This window comes from Marmota marmota, unplaced genomic scaffold (genome assembly GCF_001458135.2).
Source record: "Marmota marmota marmota unplaced genomic scaffold, marMar, whole genome shotgun sequence".
Taxonomy (NCBI): domain Eukaryota; kingdom Metazoa; phylum Chordata; class Mammalia; order Rodentia; family Sciuridae; genus Marmota; species Marmota marmota.
The window spans coordinates 24854097-24875882 of NW_026000185.1; the positions used below are offsets into that span (position 1 = coordinate 24854097).

General features: G+C 37.1%; 1 protein-coding gene across 1 annotated transcript in view; it reads right to left on the reverse strand.

Annotated features, from left to right (window-relative positions):
* Positions 1-21786, reverse strand: part of Auts2 (activator of transcription and developmental regulator AUTS2) — a 1115816-nt gene that overhangs the window by 942507 nt on the left and 151523 nt on the right.

A 21786-nucleotide genomic window follows, 5' to 3' on the forward strand; every position in this document is an offset into this window, starting at 1 on the left:
GTAAGTTTATTGCCACGGGCCTAAGTGTCACCAAACCTCACAGAATAAATGTTGTCTTGCACTTTCACTGTAATGAGAATAAAAATGTTTTGGAATATTACTTTGTAACATCTGTACATGCACTTTTCCAAAAAAATTACTTCCTTCGCTCAGTACTACCATTTTTAACAGGCAAACCTCATTTATTCTGGCACTATTTATAATCACCAAGACAAGGACTCAATATAAGTATCCACTGACAGTTGAACAAATGCAGAAAATGTGGTGTACATTTGTACATATATAATGAAAAATTATTCGGCCATAAAAAAATGAAATCCTGTCATTTGTAACAACATGTATGATCCTGAAGGATATTACTTTAAGTAAAAGAAAGCCAAGCACAGAAAGAGGAAGAAGAGAGAAAGAGAAGGGTAGGGTTGGGTTATGTGTAGAAAAATAGGAGAATTAAGTCCTAGTGTTCTATATCATAGTAAGATTAACTGTAGTTGACAGTTATAATTAACTATAATGTCAAAACAGCTAGAAGACAAGATTTAAGATTCCCAACACAAAGCAACAATAAATATTTGCAGCAATAGATATGCTAATCACCATGATTACACAGTAGCATGATACACATTTGTTGAAAAATCATGCTGGACCCTATGTATATGCACAATTAAGGATGTATCAAGCCAGGCACTGTGGCATGCCTGTAATCCCACAAGCTTGGGAGGCTAAGGCAGGAAGGTCACAAGTTCAAAGCCAGCCTCACAAAAGCAAAGTGCGAAACAACTCAATGAGACCCTATCCCTGAGTTCAATCCCTAGTACCAAAAACAACAAAAAAGTATCAATTAAAACTTTGAAATTTTGTGATGGGGATGTAGCTCAGTAGTATGGTGCTTACCAAGCATGTACAAGTCCCCGCATTCAATTCCCAGCACCACAAAAAAGCAAATAAATAAACCAAAGCAAATTTAAAATATTAAAAATTAAATTTAAAAAAACATATAAACACTGCCCACCACAACTCAACTACCCAAAACTACCTCATATCAAAGGCAACTAGGCTAAAATGGGTGGAAATTTAGAACTATAAATGAAAGAAGTGGAAAACATCTTAGAAATAATTACATGAAATTACCTAATTTCCTGTTAGAGGTGAAAAAGTAAGTAGGGACTTCAATCCCAGTCTCATTTCCTAACCCAAGCCAATACACTATAGTTTTAACAGCTGAAGCTTCAGTACCCTCAAATAATGAACATTAAAACTTAAACGTCAACTCCATAAGTAAGAATTTTGTTTGTCCTAACTACCACTTTGATCCCAAAACCAAGAACAGGTTCTGGCACTACACTATACTTAGTAAAAGTGAATTTTAAAAATATATATTCATCATCATAATCTCATCTCCCAGGATGAGATTAGAGCTAAGCCTCAAGTACTTTTTTTTTTATTTTTTAAAAACATTTATTTATTTATGTGTCTTTAGTTTTAGGTGGACACATTATTTTGTTTTTATGTGGTGCTGAGGATCAAACCCAGTGCCCTCATGCATGCTAGGTGAGCTCACTACCACTGAGCCACACCCCAGCCCTAAGTACTTTTCTTTATCAGAGAGAATTTTAACTCACAACTGCTGCTTCTGATTCTAGTTACCATTTCAGTTAAATTCCCTACTGTGAGAGCATGTGAATTTCCCCAAGTTCATTAAGAGTTTAAAGAATTTTTTTTTAGAGTTTTAGAAGAGCACAATTATGCATATGCACAATTAAGGATGTATCCTTCGTTCCCCAACTGCTTTTTATTTCTAATTTACATCCTTTCCTATTTTCTGTATGCCAACTATACCTTCCCTTCAGTCCCTGACCCTGTACCCTACTACATAAGGAAATAAAATAAATATCACACAGTAAGACAATCCACAAAATGGCTAAGGGGACTGAACTATTAATACTAGCACCAAAGGAAAGGCACTGTAACTCACTAAATCAATAAACAATGAAAAACAACAGAAATCGGTGTCCTCCAGAGTCAGTCACTGTCTTAATAACAAGCAGTATGTTTCAATTCCAATCACAGCCACAGCAGCCAGGGTAGATATGTCATCTGACAAAGTTAGTAAATGTCATTTATGCAGTTACACACCACCAAGTGAGAACACAAAGGATCCCAGAGGATTCTCTTTATTCAGAAAATTCAAGTCATATACCAAAACTGGGACATAGCTCCTCTCAGAGCAGGGCAATAAATTCTCAGTATAGGGATATTTCTATGCAGCTGAAGAATGAAGTTCTTTCTTTTTTCCTTTTTTTGGGGGTACCATGGATTGAACAATGAACCCAGAGACACTTAACCACTGAGCCACATCCCCAGCCCTTTTTATGTTTTTTTGTTTTGTTTTGTTTTGTTTTGTTTTGTTTGAGACAGGGGCTTGCTAAGTTGCTTAAGGCCTTGCTAAATTGCTGAGCCTGGCTTTGAACTTGCAATCCTCCTGCCTCAGCCTCCCAAGCTGCTGGGATTACAGACATGCACCACCATGGCCAGCCCAAGCACTTTTTATTTTGAGACAGGGTCTTGCTAAGTTGCTGAGTTTAGCCTCAAACCTGCAATCCTCCTGCCTCAGCCTCCAGAGTTGCTGGGATCACAGGTGTGTGCGACTGCCCGGTGAAGCATGCGTTTATTAAGAATTATAAATTTTGGTCCATGGACTCCAGGATGCCAAACAGACCCCAGGCAGCAGAAAAGAGGAGGAAAATAACTCTTCAGCATTGTTATCAGTGATTGGCCAAATTTAAATAAGAAACTAGCAGTCCCTTAGCAAAATTTACCTGTCTTGGAGTCCATTTGCAATCATCTTGTTTGATAAATGTCATATGTGTATTAAACCAAATAACTACAACTAGAGATTTATAAATTGAGATTTTGGCATCTTAAAACCTACTTTTCTCCTGAAATAGGAGGATCTTTTGAAGATGTTTTCCTGTCGTTTGTAATTATTTTGAATGGGCAGAAACTCTTTATAGATCCCTTCATTTTAAAAACCATCCCCAATGAGACTGTTCTGGCAAGTCTGGTACTGGGGTAATTAGATTTCACATCAGACATATTTTGGCCAAGCTTTTATTATTGACAATTCACAGCTCATGATGAAAGAGCATTACCAAGTTCATGATGAAAAAAGTTAATTTCCATTTACAGTTTATTATTAAAATAAACATTTTTCTTTCATTTATCAGGAAAGAAGTCAAATAGCAAACTACAAATATGCAAGTAGAAATGAGAAGTCTTCACTTGTTTGGGATCTTCTCAAAAACAGAAAAGCAAAAAATGAACCTTAAGGACCACAAAAATTGAAGATATGACAACCTTCATAGCTCCACAAAGCAATGATAAATATTTGCAGCAACAGATATACTAATCGCCCTGATTCCACAATAGCAGTGTACACATTTGTTGAAAAATCATGCTGGACCTTATGTATATGCACAATTAAGGATGTATCAAGACAGAAACTGTGGCACGTGGCTTGGGAGGTTTAGCTTCCAAAAGGTCTTCCCATCTTGGAAATCAGATCTTTATATTGGGTTGGGATAGATAAAACAGGGTCTTAATACCTACATTATATAACAGGATCACAAACAAAAGAGTCTCAAAAAAATGCCTGCTCACAGGCACTGAGGAGCTCAAACATCCCAATAAAAACATCCCAATAAGTGGGGCTGAGGTTGTAGCTCAGTGGCAGAGCGCTTGCCAAGCATTGGGTTCGATCCTTAGCATCACAAAAATAAATAAATAAACAAACAAACAAATAAAGGCATTCTGTCTCTACAACTACAAAAAAAATTTTTTTTTTTAATGTATCATAGTTAGGGATGACATCCAGGTGTTTTAAGCCTTAACATAAAATATCAGGGCACTTTACTCAAATTGTCTCATGAAGGAAGTACTATAGCATAGAAAATAAATATAAGTACAGATAGCTGTGTGACCCTCAGGCAAACTAACTAAACCTGGGGCTGGGGATGTGGCTCAAGTGGTAGTGTGCTCGCCTGGCATGCGAGCAGCCCGGGTTCGATCCTCAGCACCACATACAAACAAAGATGTTGTGTCCGCCAAATACTAAAAAATAAATATTAAAATTCTCTCTCTCTCCCTCTCTCTCACTCTCTAAAAAAATATTGTCCTTGTCATTTCTCTCTTTTAAAAAAAAAAAAAACTAACTAAACCTTTCATTGACTCAGTTTTCCTGTCAACTAAAATGGAGAAAACAAAGCAAGCGTACTTCAAAGAATTGTCATTAGTTATATAAACAAATGCTTATAAGATGCTTATTATACACTCAGTAAATATTCCTACAACATCATAATCATTATCATCCTCATTCATTATCTCTATCTTTTTTGTATATAGAGTAACCATGACTGAACCCAGGGATGCTTTCCACTGAACTATACCCCTAGTCCCTTTTTTTTTTTTTTTAAAGGTCTAAAACTTATTTGCAAGTATTTCATTTTTTAGGTAATTTTTTTATTTATATGACAGCAGAATGCATTACACTTATTATTACATATATAGAGCACAATTTTCATATTTCTGGTTGTATATATAGTATATTCACACCAATTCGTGTCTTCATACCTGTACTTTGGATAGTAATGATCATCACATTCCACCATCATTAATTACTCCATGTCCCCTTCCCTTCTCCTCCCACCCCTCTGCCCTATCTAGAGTAAGTCTATTCCTCCCATGCTCCCACTCCCTATTCCACTATGAATCAGCCTCCTTATATCAAAGAAAACATTTGGCATTTGATTTGGAGGGATTGGCTGACTTCACTTAGCATATCTTCTCTAACGCCATCCATTTACCTGAAAATGCCATGATTGTATTCTCTCTTAATACTGAGTAATATTCCATTGTGTATATATGCCACATTTTTTTTATCCATTCATCTGTTGAAGGGCATCTAGGTTGTCTCCACAGTTTAGCTATTGTGAATTATGCTGCCATAAACATTGATGTGGCTGTGTCCCTGTAGTATGCTGTTTTTAAGTCCTTTGGGTATAGCCCAAGGAGAGGGATAGCTGGGTCAAATGGTGGTTCCATTCCCGTATTTCCAAGGAATCTCCATACTGCTTTCCATATTGGCTGCACCAATTTTCAGTCCCACCAGCAATGTATGGGTGTACCCTTTTCCCCATATCCTTACCAACATTTATTGTTGTTTGTCTTCATAATAGCTGCCATTCTGACTGGAATGAGATGAAATCTTAGAGTGGTTTTGATTTGCATTTCTCTAATTGTGAGAGATGATGAATGTTTATTTATATATTTGTGTATTGATTGTACATCATCTTCTGAGAAGTCTCTCTTCAGGTCCTTGGCCCATTTATTGATTGGGTTATTTGTTTTTTGTTTTTTTTTTTTTTTTGGTGTTTAGCTTTTTGAGTGATTATATATACCCTAGTAATTAGTGCTCTATCTGACGTGTGAGGGGTAAAGATTTGCTCCCAAGAAGTAGGCCGTCTGTTCACCTCACCAATTGTTTCTTTTGCTGAGAAGAAGCTTTTTAGTTTGAGTCCATCCCATTTATTGATTCTTGGTTTTAATTCTTGTGCCACAGGAGTCTTATTAAGGAATTTGGGGCCTAATCCCACATGATGGAGATTAGGGCCTACTTTTTCTTCTATTAGATGCAGGGTCTCTGGTTGTACCTAGTCCCTTTTTTATTTTATATTTTGAGACAGAGTCTCCCCACATTGCTCAGCTTCTCATTAAGTTGCTGAGGCTGGTCTCAAACTTTTGATCCTTCTGATTCAACCTCCTGAGTTGCTGGGATTACAGGTGCATGCCACTGCACTCAGCTTTTTTGTTGATGATGATTTGTTTAGGTTGTGTGTGTAGGGGGTGAGGGGGTGGGGTGAAAGGAAACCGTACAATGCCCTAAATCCCAGGCTTGAAATTAGAAATAAAGAAAGGGCTGAAATCATCCAGCATGTCCATTATCTACATTAGAATGTAACACTATTTTTGATCATCTCGTACTAGAGGTCCCCCAAAGCAGAAAAGGAAAGACTGTCTCAACTGCTATGTCATCCCTCAGAGAGCTCAGAAAGGAGTTCAAGAAAAAAGACTACTGCAACTGTAACAACTAAATTGAAATTTTTATGGAAAATATAGATGTTGGAAAATTTACTGGAGCTCTCAGTCATTAATGTGTTAAGTAAGCTTTACTAAACTCTTAAAAAGAAAGCCTTTGTTCTTGCCTTCTTCAGTACATTTTCACTAGAAGACATGCAGGCTATTCAAATGGTTCCGCCAAGTCAACATGGTCAGAATAGAGATTTAGCCATTATGTTTACTCCAGATTCCTTGACAAGGGGAATGAAGGAGGAATTTACAATTTAATCTCTCATTCAGTTAGTAACACAATAACAAGTGGGCCTAAATCAGAAAAGTTATGATGCAATCAAATGACCAATCCAAAATACTATAATGCAGCACTATGAAATTTGAAGGCCTATCCATCTAAATCTACTGATGAAGAACAGCAACAACAAAATAAAGACACAGTTCTATTGTCAACCTCATTTATATGCTGATTGCTTTGACATCTTTAAGATTAACCAATTAATCAACCCATCAATCCAGGCTGTACTTGCTAGGAGACCACAAACTCCCAGCCCAGTATTGTAGAGGACCAGCAGAACTAATAATTCAGTTATCACTGAGGTGGCCCCTAGGAGTCAAACACATTCTCATTCTTCAAGAGCCAGATCAAAGTTTTCACTTCCTCAGTGAAGCCTTCTCTGATAAACCAAGGCTTACCTGATTATCTCTTATCTTCCGACAGCTCACTGCTGTTAATTCAGTGAGATGTCACCTATGTTTCTGTATTTCTCATTCACTGTAAAAATGAAATGAATATCACAGGCTTGGGTTTTAGTTGATTCATAAGAGTTGAAATGTATACTTTCACATTAATATTCTTGAAGTCTATATTGAAGAAGGGGGGGTATCAGAAACATTAATGAAACTTTTTTTAATAAACAAGAGGCAAACAGTATAACAGGAGGGGTAATGGAGAAACACCTACCAATTTCCAAAGTGTAGAATGTTATATAAAATGCACAAGAATAGACTCCTCTTTCAGTATCACAGAAAAATAAATACTCAGCAGAAACACAGTGTATATTACCCATTTCTATCCAAATAAATCAAAGGGATCTAATCCAATTTCAGGAAAGCAGATATAAATGATAACAAAAACCATACCCAAACAGAATCTCACACATCAGGTAAAATGCTGTATTGGGACTTAGAAGGTTATGTAAACAGAAAGAAAGTGAAATCACAGCCTATCTTGCCAGCAAGTCCCTCACAAGGGAGCAGCTGTTACTTCTATCACCTACACAACCGCCAGCCTCCCTTCTACAAAAGCCTTGTCCCAACAGGTCAATCATGCCACTTAATCTACTCAAACACAAGCTTCAGGAGAACAAGACTTCTTTTTATTTTCTTTCTGTTTTTTTTTTTTTTTTAATAGTAATATCCCTAGCACTTACAACAGTGCTTTGCTCATAGCAGAGACTGAAGAAGTATTTGTTGAATGGGAATGACTGAGTGAGCAAGACAAAGGAAAAAGAAAGCAAATGGAAAGGGGAGAACTGTTCTCTGTTAGAAGGTCATTATACAAGCTGCAATGTGATCAGCAAATTCAAGCCATTTCCCAATGTGATCAGCAAATTCAAGCCATTTTGGTGTTTACAATGAAAACAAGCTTTTTTTTTTTTTTTAATTGACCTAGAGCAAATATTGCCTTTAAAGCACAAATTTGGGTATATGGTCAGCCCCTTGTAACTACAGATTCCACATCTGCAAATTAAAACAACCATGGATCAAAAGTATTTGGAAAAATATCGTATCTCTACTGAATTATATGCACAAAATTTTTCATTAATCCCCACCCAATACAGTATAATAGCTATTTATTTATATACCATTTACATTGTTTTAGGTATTAAAATTATTCTAGAGGTGACTTACAACTATACAGTAGAATGTGCATAGTTGTAAGTCATCTACCAATACACCATTTTATATATGAGACTTGAGCATTTACAGATTTTGGTATCCAAGAGCAACTCCGAAAAACAACCCCCCACCCCCATGGACACTGAGAGACAAATGTATCCCTATTAAATCTACAGAGTATTTCATATGCCTACCAAGTTCCAGGCACCAAAGTTACACACAGGTAAAGAGAGCAGAATGAGGCTTACACACCCAACATGATCAGATGGCATCCACTCTGTTTTCTGATCAAAACTATTAGTTACTAGAAAGTCAGCCCTACATTAAGACATCAGTTTTTACTCATATTACTCAAAGAAAAAAACATACACAAAGATGACAAAAGCATAAAAGATGAAAAAAGAAAAGTAACAAGAACAACTAGTTGTCCGGCCTACAGAAAAAGGCTGATTTCATTTGAGGCTTTAAATACACAAAGGGCTTTCATGAGATAATCCTGAACATTTCCACAGCTCTGCTTTCTTTCTGAGGGAAGCCTGTATTTAGGTATTTCCTCCTAGTGACTTCAGAGATGCCTTCCTGAAGTCAGAAGTAAATGCCAATATTTTGCTTGCTGATATGTAAGCAAGGGCTTAGCATTACTAAAACACACAAATACTAGTTTCCTCCTTCCAAGGCTTTATCAGGCTGTCTGCAGGCATTTCTTTCCCACCCTATAATTTCTTTTCCGCCTTTGTTAAAACTGTAAGCACATCTGCAAGAAACTAAACACAACACTGCAAATAACTGTCACTTCCTTCTTCCCCATACTTGGCATCCTGACTACAGAAACCAGATCACTCTATCAGCATATTATACAATATTTCACTGATGCAGGTGGCCATTTGGGTACCTAAACCTACCAGTCACATATGCACAATGCCACTGATATTTATCTTTATTCTGTGGATTCTGAGGAGAATACAGTGGATGGCTGGGGGTTGGCAAAAGTGTGGTTCTGTTTGCAAGGATGGATTACTTCATGAAGAGGTATGACATCCAGGGATAGCCACTAGCAAAATAAGAAATAATTCAAGTTCGTAGTTCAAAATCTTTCCAATCCTTGGCCCTTTCTCTCCTTTCCCAAATATAGTTCCTGTGACTCCCATAACAAAATACCTAATGAACTGTTTAATTCCCACATGGCCCAAAATGTCTATGTGAAAAGCAAAGTTCTAGCCCCATTCTCAGGACCAATTCTACCTGGTGCATTCCTCTCTCAAAAATAAAGTTTGCAGTCAGGCTCAGTGGCCCACAACTGTAATAATCCCAGCAGCTCAGGAGTCTGAGACAGGAGGATCCAGAGTTCAAAGCCAGCCTCACCAACAGCAAGGGGCTAAGCAGCTCAGTGAGACACTGTAAATAAATACAAAATAGGGCCAGGGATGTGGCTCAGTGGTTGAGTGCCCCTGAGTTCAATCCCTGGACCCCCAAAAACTAAATAAATAAAGTTAATAACAAGGATAGGGGGAGAGATGGCGCTAGGAAAAAAATAGAGTTCCTTTGGATTAGACAGAGGGGAGTGAAGGGAGGGGAGGGGTATGGGGGCAGGAAGGATAGTAGAATGAATCAAACATTATTACCCTATGTGCATACATGATTAAACAACTGGTGTAATCCTACATTATGTACAATGAGAAGTTATACTCCATTTATTATGAGGTGTCAAAATACATTCTACTGTCATTTATAACTAATTTGAACAAGTTAAAAAACTGAAAAGAAAAAAAGGGGTGTGGGGGGAGGCAGAGCCTGCCCATCTGCCCATCCACCCACCCACCCCACGCTGTGCCACTGCGGCCTGGAGTTCCAGGAAAGATCCACCCCATTCACCAAAGCATGGCTCCACAGCTCAACATCAGGAAACATACAGGCGTGAGGCTGCCACCACCAAGAAAATGGGATATTGCCACTTCTATCAAGAAACAACAATAAGGACCTAGTAAAATGTCCCCAGTGTCCCCCAAAGTCCCTGAGGCCGGGCTGCAACAATGGTTTCTCTACTAGGGGTGCTAACAGTTATCCTGTTGCTGAAGTAAAAGGGAATATTGCATAGGGTTGCCACTCTCTTGTTTCTCCTACTAAAGGCCAACTTCTTATGATTATCCTCTCACTAGTCATATAATCTAATACCTCCATATTATGAATATACCTCATATAATGAATATGGAGGTAATATAATTCACATCCTACCTCATAAACATCTCAGCCAACCCCCCAGTCCCTCCTTCCACCATCAGAAACTGTACATCATTATGCAAACCTATCAACTCTATGGTTGAAGATAACCAAACTCATCATTTCTGTTTATAGTGACAAAACTATAAAGATAAACATAGAAACTAACTGATTTATGGCTGCACACTGGGTATATTGAGTGCCATAATATTGATCTCTCCCTTAAAAGTGAGGTATTGGTAACATACAGAGGGGCAGAAGCTGTAATACCTCAGATCTATACTGAGGAAGACACACAGACATCATGAAGAACAAAGGAGGAAAGTGCCCCAAACAAACCAAGACACTACAACAATACAATCCATAGACAGTGCAGTAGGTGAGAAGTCACAGAAGGAGCTTAGGAATTAAAGAACAACCTAAGTGAGCAGACACAGGCAAAAATCAATCACTCTAAGAAAGAGATAAGATAACAAATTCAGGCAACCATCAATCACAGCAAAAAAGAGATAAGAGAGCAAATACAGATTTCAAGAGATTACTTCAAGAAAGAGATAGAGATACTGGGGGAAAAAACAAAACAGAAGTCCTCAAAATGAAAGAAACAATAAGCCAATTAAAAAACTCAATAGATAGCATCACCAACACACTAGACCACTTGGAAGACAGAACCTCAGATAATGAAGACAAATATACAATCTTAAAAATGAAGTTGACCTCATAGTGAAGATGGTAAGAAACCACAAACAAAACATCCAAGAATCATGGAATACCATCAAAAGACCAAATTTAAGATTATTGGGATAGAGGAAGGTTCAGATATTCAAACCAAAGGAATGCACAATCTCTTCAATGAAATAATATGAGAAAATTTCCCAAGCATGAAAAATGAATTGGAAAATCATATACAAGAGGCTATAGACACCAAATGTACAAAATTACAACAGATCTACACCAAAATACATTATAATGAAAATGCCTAGCATACAGAATAAGGATAGAATTTTAAAGGCCTCAAGACAGAAAAATCAGATTACCTATGAGGGAAGACCAATTCGGATCTCAGCAAATTTTTTAACCCAGACTCTCAAAGCTAGGAGATCCTGGAACAATGTATACCAAGCTCTAAAAGATGATGGATGCCAACCAAGAATCTTATATCCGACAAAATTAAGCTTCAAATTTGACAATGAAATAAAAACCTTCCATGATAAACAAAAGCTAAAAGAATTTACAGCAAGAAAGCCTGCAGAACAGAACATTCTTGGCAAAATGTTCCACGAGGAGGAAATGAAAAACAACAATAAAAATCTGCAAAGGGAAGAACTACAATAAAAGAAAAGTCAACCAAACAAGAAACCAAGTCAAGCTGAATACCAAAAATAAACAAAAATGACTGGTAATACAAATCATATCTCAATAATATTCCAAAATTTATTGGCTTGAACTCAACAATCAAAAGACAGAGGCTGGTAGATTGGTTAAAAAAAAAAAAAAAAAAAAAGACCCAACAATACGCTGCCTTCAACTCATCTCATAGGAAAAGATGACCACAGACTGAAAGTGAAATGTTGGGATAAAATATACCATTAACATGGCCTACATAAGCAAGCAGGGGTTTCCATTGTTATATCAAGTAAAGTAGACTTCAAGCCAGAGTTAATTAGAAGGGATAACGATGATATTTCACACCACTTAACAGAACCATACATCAACAAGACATAACAGTTATAAATATATATGCCCCAAACAATAGAGCATCTACATTCATCAAACTCTTCTCAAGTTCAATAGTCAAATAGATCGCAACACAATAATTCTGGGTGACTTTAACATATCTCTTTCACCACTACATAGATCTACCAAACAAAACCTAAACAAATAGACTATATGGGGCTGGGGTTGGGGATTAGTGGTAGAGCACTTGCCTAGCATGAGGCAATGGGTTCGATCTCCAGCACCACATAAAAAAAATAAAAATAAATTGTGTCCACCTAAAACTAAAAAGAAAAAAAAATTTAAAAACAAATAAATTATAGAATTCAATAATATAATCAATATCACAGACTTAACTGACATATGCAGAGTATAGTATGCATGAATGAACAAATACACTTTCTTCTCAGCAGGAAAATGGATCCTTCTCTAAAATAGACCATATGTTACGCCACAAAGCAAATTTTATTAAATATAAAAAAGTAAAGCTACTACCCTGCATTCTATCAGACCACAAAGGAATGAAATTAGAAATCAATGATAAAATAAAAAATAAAAGCTACTCCCAACACCTGGAGACTAAATAATATGCAATTGAATGAACAATGGGTTGCAAAAATATATCAAGGAGGAGATCAAAAAATTCTTAGAGGTAAGTGAGAACACAGGTACAACATATCGAAATCTCTGGGACACTATGAAGGCAGTGCTAAGAAGAACGTTCATTGCACGAAGTTCATTCATTCAAAGAAGAAAATGTCAACAAATAAATGACCCAACATTACATCTCAAATTGCTAGAAAGAGAAGAACAAATCAATGCCAAAAGCAGTAGGAGACAGGAAATATTTAAAATTAGAGCTGAAATCAATAAAACTGAAACAAAAGAAACAAGTGAAAAAATTGAGAAAACAAAATGTTGGCTCTTTCAAAAAATGAATAAAATTGATAAACCATTAGCCATGCTAATGAAAAGAAGGAGAAAGAAAACTCAAATTACTAACATCCCTGATGAAAAAGGAAATATTACAACAGACACTACAGAAACACAGAAGATAATTAGAAATTATTTTGAAAATTTGTACTCAAATAAAATAGAAAATATCAAAGACATCAACAAATTTTTAGAGGCATATGATATGCCTAAACTAAATCAGGATGATATACACAATTTAAACAAATCAATTTCAAGCAAGGAAATAGAGGACGACATCAGAAGCCTACCAACCAAAAAAAGCCCAGGACCGATGGCTACACAATTCTACAAGACCTTTAAAGAAGAACTAACACCAATACTTCTCAAACTATTTCATAAAATACAAAAAGAGGAAACACTTCCAAAAACATTCTATGAAGCCAATATCACACTGATTTCAAAACCAAACAAAGACACATCAAAGAAAGAAAACTTCAGACTAATATCTCTAATAAATGTAGATGCAAAAATTCTCAATAAAATTCTGGCAAATCGAACACAAAAACACATAAAAAATATAGTGCATTATGATCAAGTAGAGATCATCCCAGGAATGCAAGGTTGGTTCAACATATGGAAATCAATAAATGTAATTCATATCTGATAAAAATCACATGATCATCATTTGATAAAATACAGCATCACTTCATGTTCAAAATGCTTGAAAAACTAGAGATAACAGGAACATACCTCAACACTGTAAAGGCTGTCTATGCTAAGCCCCAGGCCAACATCATTATAAATGGAGAAAAATTGAAAGCATTCCCTCTAAAAATTGGAAAAAGACAGAGATGCCTTCTGTCACCAATTCTATTTAACACAGTTCTTGAAACACTAGCCAAAACAATCAGACAGAACAAAAGAAATTAATGGGATACGGATAAAAAAAAGAAGAACTCAAATTATCACTATTTGCAGACAATATGATTCTATACCTAGAAGACCCAAACATTCCGCCAGAAATCTCCAAGAACTAATAAATGAATTCAGCACAGTAGCTGGATATAAAATCAACACCAATAAATCAAAAAGGCATTTCTGTACATCAGTAACAAATCCACTCAAAGTGAAACTAGGAAAACTACCCCATTTACAATAGTCTAAAAAATAAAATGAAATACTTGAGAATAAATTTAACAAAAAGGTGAAAGACCTCTACATTGAAAACTACAACACGCTAATAAGAGAAATAAGACCTTAGAAGATAGAAACATCTACCTTGTTCTTGGATAGACAGAATTAACTTTTGTCAAAATGACCATACTACCAAAAGCACTATACAGATTCAATTCAATCCCAATCAAAATCCCAATGGCATTTGTTGTCGAAATAGAAAAAGCAATCGTGAAATTTATCTGGAAAAGTAAGAGACCCAGAATAGCCAAAGCAATCCTCTGCAAGAAGAGTGAAACTGGTGACATTACTATTCCAGATCTAAAACTATACTACAGAGCAACAGTAACAAAAACAGCATGGTATTGGCAACAAAATAGATGTGTAGACCAATGGTACAGAATAGAGAACACAGAGCATAACCCAGATAACTTCAGTTATCTTATATTAGACAAAGGTGCCAAAAACTTACATTGGAGAAAATATATCCTCTTTAACAAATGGTGCTGGGAAAATTGGAAATCTACATGTAACAAAATGAAATTAAACCCCTGTCTGTCACCATGTACAAAACTCAAAGTGGATCAAGGACCTAGGAATTAAACCAGAGACCTTGCACCTAATGGAAGAAAAAGTAGGCCCAAATCTCCAAAATGTCAGTTTAGGCCCCAACTTTCTTAATAAAATTCCTGTAGTGCAAGAATTAAAACCAAGAATCAATAAATGGGATGGACTCAAACTAAAAGGCTTCTTCTCAGCAAAAGAAACAATCTGGAGGTGAATAAGGAGCCTACGGAATAGGAACAAATCTTTACCACAAGCACATCAGATACAGCACTAATCTCTAGGATATACAAAGCACTAAAAAACTTTTAACACCAAAGAAACAAATAACTCAATCAATAAATGAGCCAAGGAACTGAACAGACACCTTCTCAGAAGATGATGGACAATCAATCAACAAACATATAAAAAAATGTTCAACATCTCTAGCAATTAGAGAAATGCAAATCAAAACTACTCTAAGATTTCATCTCACTCCAGTTAGAATGGCAGCTTTCAATACAAAAAACAATAAGTGTTGGCGAGGATGTGAGGAAAAAGGCACACTCTTACACTGCTGATGGGACTGCAAATTGGTGCTGCCAATCTGGAAAGCAGTATGGAGATACTGGAATGAAACCACCATTTGACCCAGCTATCCCACTCCTCAGTTTATACCCAAGGACTTAAAAACAGCAAAATATTACAGGAACACATCCATATCAATGTCTATAGCAGCACAATGCACAACAGTTACATTATGGAACCAACCTAAATGCCCTTCAGTAGATGAATGGATAGGGAAACTTTGGTATATATAGGCAATGAAACATTACTCAGCATTAAAAGAATAAAATCATGACATTGGCAGGTAACTGGATGAAGTTGGAGAACGTAATGCAAAATGAAGCAAGCCAATCCCAAAAAAACCAAAGGCTGAATGTTTTCTTTGATATGAGGATGCTGACTCATAATGGCAATGAGGGTTGGAGGGTGCGGAGGAATGGAGGAACTTTAGATAGGACAAAGGGGAGGGAGAGGAAAGGAGGGGGCAAGGGGTAGGAATGATGGTAGAATGAGTTATATATCAATACCCCAAGTACATGTATAAGACATAAATGTTGTGAAAATACTTTGTGTACAATCAATATCTTGAAAAATTGGGCCCTATATGTGTAATATGAAAAGAATTGCATTCTGCCATCATGTATAACAAATCATAATAAATTAAAAAAAAAAACAGAACCAAGAGAGTATGAAAGACATCATTACCCCAAGTACATGTATAAGACGCAAATGTTGTGAAAATACTTTGTGTACAATCAGTATCTTGAAAAATTGTGCCCTATAAGTGTAATATGAAATGAATTGTGTTCTGCCATCATGTATAACAAATCAGAATAAATTAAAAAAAAATAACCAAGAGAGTATGAAAGACAAGGAACAGGGACACCATATCATTTATAAGGATTTCCTCTGGCTCTTATATGCTATTCTTTGTGACACCCCCCAAGGAATCCTAGGATAAACTACAGTAACATCAGACTCATAAAATCAAACAGAAAAAAGCTGGATTACAGTGAGACCTCGAAGTACTAAGCTCAGCAATTCAATTCTTACAGCAAAGGAAATAAATTTTTGGTGAGATGATACCCCAAGATAACACATGTTTTGTGCCATCTTGGCCTCCAGCACCCACTTTGTATTCCACCTCTTTGATAGTTTTTCTACTCCATGAACTAAAAGAAAAGTTGGAATAATAAAATGAGGCTGACAAATTTTTGTTCTTTCAAAGGCTATCAGCTGATGCTCCAAGCACCACCTCTGCCTATTATCCTCAAAACCACTTGATATGTGACCTGTCAAGTCACTTAACCTCCCTGGCGGCTCTAATCCCTCAACTGAACAATTTACTGTGCTCCCTCATCTCAGGGGAAGATCACTATTAATAGATAAGCCCTTGCAAAGTTATTTGCTAATGCAAAACCACTACAGAGGGCTGTGTCCTGTGGACCAGAGTGAGGCATAGTGAGAAGAGAAAGGACTTAAAGTTGTATCTAACGAGGTTTAAATCCCAACCCTACAGTTTGCAGACGTCCAGAGATCTTAGGCAAGATACTTATTCTATGATCTTCAGCTTCTAGATTTACAAAATGGTGAAAAATGCCACCTTCCTCTCATTAGTGTTGTGAGAATTAGATGAGCTAACAGACTGAAAAGTTTCTGGCACAAAGCAAGCACTCAAATGTGTTTCCTTTGCACATATAAAATCTCTTCCAACTTGTCCCTGACGCGATCTAGATTAGCCCCACAAAATCTCCTACCTAAATCACTGCAGTAGTCTTCTACTTTCCTATTTCCAGTCTCAACATCCATCTTCCATTGCCACTTCGCCATGAGCAAATTGGGCCTCTGAAAATGCATCTTTCATACCATTCCCACTACTTATTTTTCTTGAATACAGAGTTAAAATTTCAAGCCTCATGGAGACAGAGAAAGCCTCTAGCTGACTTTATTTCTCACCTCCTACCATACTCTGCTCACTCATAATCACCTTGTGGCCTCTATCTGTACCCACCCCTTCCTGCACAGTGCTGGCGCTTGGTAGGAAGAGGCATGGAGGAGGTACTTGATCCCCAACTTTCTGCAATCTCTTCCTCCAGGTTTTGGTGGTGCTGTTTTGGGGTTTTGATTGTTTGTGGGTAGTACTGGGACTAAAATTTGGGTGCTCTACAACCAGCTCTTTCATTCTTTAATTTTTTTTTACTGTGAGGTAGTGTCTAAGTTGCCCAGGCTGGACTTGAAGTTCTGATCCTCCTGCCTCAGCCTCTCAACTCCTTGAGATTACAGGTATGTGCCCAGCCTCTTCTTCCAGGTCAGTTACCTATGAAGTCACCAGAGAAGGAAAAGGAAAGCAAGGGCACTCTGCAGAGAATAGCACATTGGGCAGCAAAAAGCAAGGCAGACTCAGGTCTGTTTTTTTCCCAAAGGTCACTGAGAAGGGTTGTCACAGTTGAGGCAAAGGAAAACAGACCACTGTTCAGCTGCAGGTGAATAGCAGAAAAACAACCTGTGGCATGCAAAAACCTGTACGACAGCAGTGTGATTATAACCTCTGTAAATCTGGCCTGCAGGTCTGGGAAACCGAGCTGCAGGGAGATGGCCAGCTTTGCCAGATGTCCACAGAGCCAGCTGGCTAGGCTTCTAGGTACTACCTCCTCCAGCTACAGACTGGAGACAAGTCTTTCTGGAATTAGAGGGTATTATCCTGAGTCTTTAACATTTGGCAAACAGAGCCGACTTTTGGATAAGGACTATTGTCAATTCATGATGATGAAAATGCCACATATTTCTGGAGATCCCTGAGCATGTATAAACGTCTTTCATGAATATTATCTATACTGAAACTCACAATATCACAAGTTATTAGCACTTCCATTTTATGGATGAGCAAACATAAAAAAGATAAGAAACATCCCAATAGCTACAGAAGAAGAGCTTATATCATCTCCATGACCCACCAATTCTCTTACATTCCAGACTGCCAGTGGCCAGAGACCAACTGATGAAGAGAATTACCACTGAGCCTCTCCAGAATTGGAAAGCTTCCTGACTCAACTCCCTCTTTTTTTTTTTTCTTTTAATTGAGCAACAAAAACCAGGCCAACATGAACAATTTCTAACTGCTGTGAGGTAGGAAAATTCCCATGTTGCATATATTTACTTGTACCCTGGAAAAATATGTGATAGAAAGTCACCTAAACTTAGCAAAGTAGAAAGAGACTCCTCTTTTAACCTCTTGTGTACCAGGCACTGCACTTCACATTCTCACATGTGTGATCACAATTAAGTTTTCCAAATGCAAATTAACTATTACACTCCCCATTTTATAATTACAAAAACTATGAATCCAGAGGTTAAGTAACTTTCCCTAGGCAATTCCATGCAGCCAGTATCTAAACCCCAATTGCTTCTAAACTCTGCTTTATTCTAGGCAACATACAGTCTGTTGTCAGGAAACATGAATTCCTTTGATAAAGGTAAGCTGGCAAAACAAAATTACAAGATAACATTACCTAAAACATAAAAGAGTTGCAGCTCCAGCCCTACAACTCACTGCAGACACAAAATACCCAGCTTCTTTCCCACTTTCCTTCCATTCCCTCTACCACTAACTCCTTCAAATTTATATTATCTCCTTTCCCATTGAGAAAGAATGGCTAAAGGTCATATTTCCCCTAAGAAATCTGAAAGACAACTAGAAAGCAAGAGAACTTTTATGAAACTGACAATTTTCCATTCTCTCAAAGACTAATTTACCCACGAGTCAACCATGAGTGTCACAATTTCAAAAACCACTCTTTTTTTAAGCCAACAATTATCCTGATCAAAATAAGTCTTACAGATGATTCTGATCTTAAATACTCAGTGCAAACAGCATTGATTAAAAGCCTTAAACTCATCATTTTATTGGCAAACACATTCAGGGTCAGTTATTCATGTCATCTGGTTCTGAAATTAGATACAGAATTAACTGTAGATTGATTCGTGTTAAGTATAAAGTATGAAAAAGACTAATTCCTGTATTATTTGTGGCTCAGCAAGTGATAGCCTTGGCTTAGATCCATGACAAGGGGCCCAGAGAGACTCCAGGCCCCATCTGCACAACAGGAACCTGGGCAAGCCAAAGCTGTGTTCTACAAGTGATGTTTCCTCCCATTGGGAGAATGAACACTGCTACAGACAGAGCCAGGGCCACCTTAGCATGCTCACTCTCCCAGGGGTCCAAACAGCCCACTCTTTCTAGAAACAACACTTAAAGAAACCAATGGTAGAGCTGCTAATGTCAGAGGAACGGTTCCTCAGCCAGCACAGAAACACCATCTGAGCTTCTGGAGAGAGAATTTGAACACATAAGGAAGGAAGAAGCAGAGAAACAAATCAGCACCTGAAATGATCATCATAATAAAATTTTACTTATAATGACTACAATTGGTCCTCAGTATCTGCAGGTTCCACATCAGAGGACTCAGCCAACCAGGAATTGAAAATGTTGGGGAGGGGTATTTTATCTTTACTCAACATGCATAGATCTTTTTCTCATCATTATTCCATACACAATACACTATAATTGTTTACATAGCATTTACATTGTATTGGGTATTATAAATAATCTAGAGATAATTTAAATATACAAGAGGATGCATGCAAATACTACAACATATTACATAAAGGATGAACATCCACAGATTTTGCTTCCCCTGGGTGAGTGGGTACGGTAACCAATCCTCCAAGGACACCTAAACTGTGTATCAGGCATTGTTATATGAACTTCATATACTCTGAGTATATGTTTAATTCTAACTCTTTATTATTCTAACCACCTTTTTAACAATGACTTATTCATATCACAGATCCAAAAGAAAGATCTAGAAAGACTAAATAAGGTCCACTGTCACATATAGCCACTAAGTGGTGGAAACAGGATTCAAACCCTGAAGTCTGGGTTTTAGATTCTTAATAATATTAAACACAATATTGTACTACCTCATGATGGCATCTGGCAATTCATTTTAAGATACAATAAGGTGAACAAACACCTCTTACTTGTCTATTTTTATGTGACTGGAAGTTTACGTGCTAAGAAACAATCCAACAAACTCAATCACTTACGAGTAAAGACTTGAAGTTCAGACTAATAATCCATCTTTTCACCCTCCTTCTTCCCTTCTACCTGCCTATACACCCTTCCTTCCTATCCATTACCAAATAGAACAGTACATGAAACAAAATTCAAAAATACAAAGGAGAGTATGAGGAAAAGTCCCTTCCACCTCACTCTTGCTTCTCAATCTCTTCTCTGTCTACAATAATTCATTAGCAACAAACCCTCCCACCAAAAAAACTGAATATTGGAAAACAAACAGCACCAAAAAGCACTCAGTAAATAGACAGAAATCAATCTGCACAACTCAGCATAGAAGCCCAGTTCTGGCTAAACAAACCTTCCATACCACGGATGGCCAATTAGGCTGTTATTTATTGGGCACTGTGTTTCATCCATATGCATATTAAGACAATTTATGAAACGCTCAGGGAAAATATTTTTTCTAGTCAATGACTGGTTATCATTTGAAACTCACACACTCAAAATAAAGCTTCATGTGCATTTGTGAGTCATATTAGTTTTCCTGGTGATATTCATTTAAAAACTCTCAAAAAAGATGTGCAACTAGTTTTTCTCAACAGAATATTTTCAGCCTCTCATGCTTGCTACTATTCCTACTTCTTATTTTCTATTCCTCTCCCCATCTTTCTCCATGTATACGTTCTATTGATCATTATTACAGAGGAAAAAGAAGTCTAGAAGCATAGGGCTTCCATCTTATTTCTTTCTGGGTTTTTTTGTTTGTTTGTTTGTTTGTTTGTTTGTTTTGTGGCAGGGGGTATGAGGGGACAGGGATGAGGGTTATCTGGAGATTGAACCCAGGAGCATTAACCTCTGAGCACCATCCCTAGTTCTTTTTATTTTTTATTATGAGATGGGGTCTCACTAAGTTGCTGAGGTCCTCTCCAAGTTACTGAGGCTGATCTCAAACTTGACAATCCTCCTGCCTTGGCCTCTTGAGTCACTGAGATTGCAGGCATGCACTACCATGCATTATTCTACTCTCTCAATTTTTTGGTGAACTCCAGCAAACAAGTGCCATAATTCCTTAAAACTTTATTCTCCCTAATCTGTAAAATGAAAATCACCAACCTGTGTGTTACACAGTAAAATGATGAATGTGGAAATATGTGGCTCATAATAAGCATTAAGTACTTGTCAGCATTCTGTCTTCTCACTTCATTCTGAAAATCCAGAACCCCTAGTTCCCCTAACACCTTGGCTTTTTCCCAGTTCCCAATATACACCCTATCACACCAACACAAACAAATTAACTTAGTCATTATCTACTTTCTACTATCAGAAGAGTTAAACTTGAGTCCTATTAAGAGAGTAAGAAAACAAGTGAATTTAGAACTCTGAAGATTATTGTCACAATTTGAATAACCGCAAGGTATTCAGATTCCTTGTAAGAATCTCATCCCCAGGCCCTACAATCCAGATACTTCTCAAGTTGTCTGTCAACCAGCCCCTTTAGCCCAATTTAAAAAAAAAAAAAAAAAATCAAATAAATGTAGCTCATTCTTTCT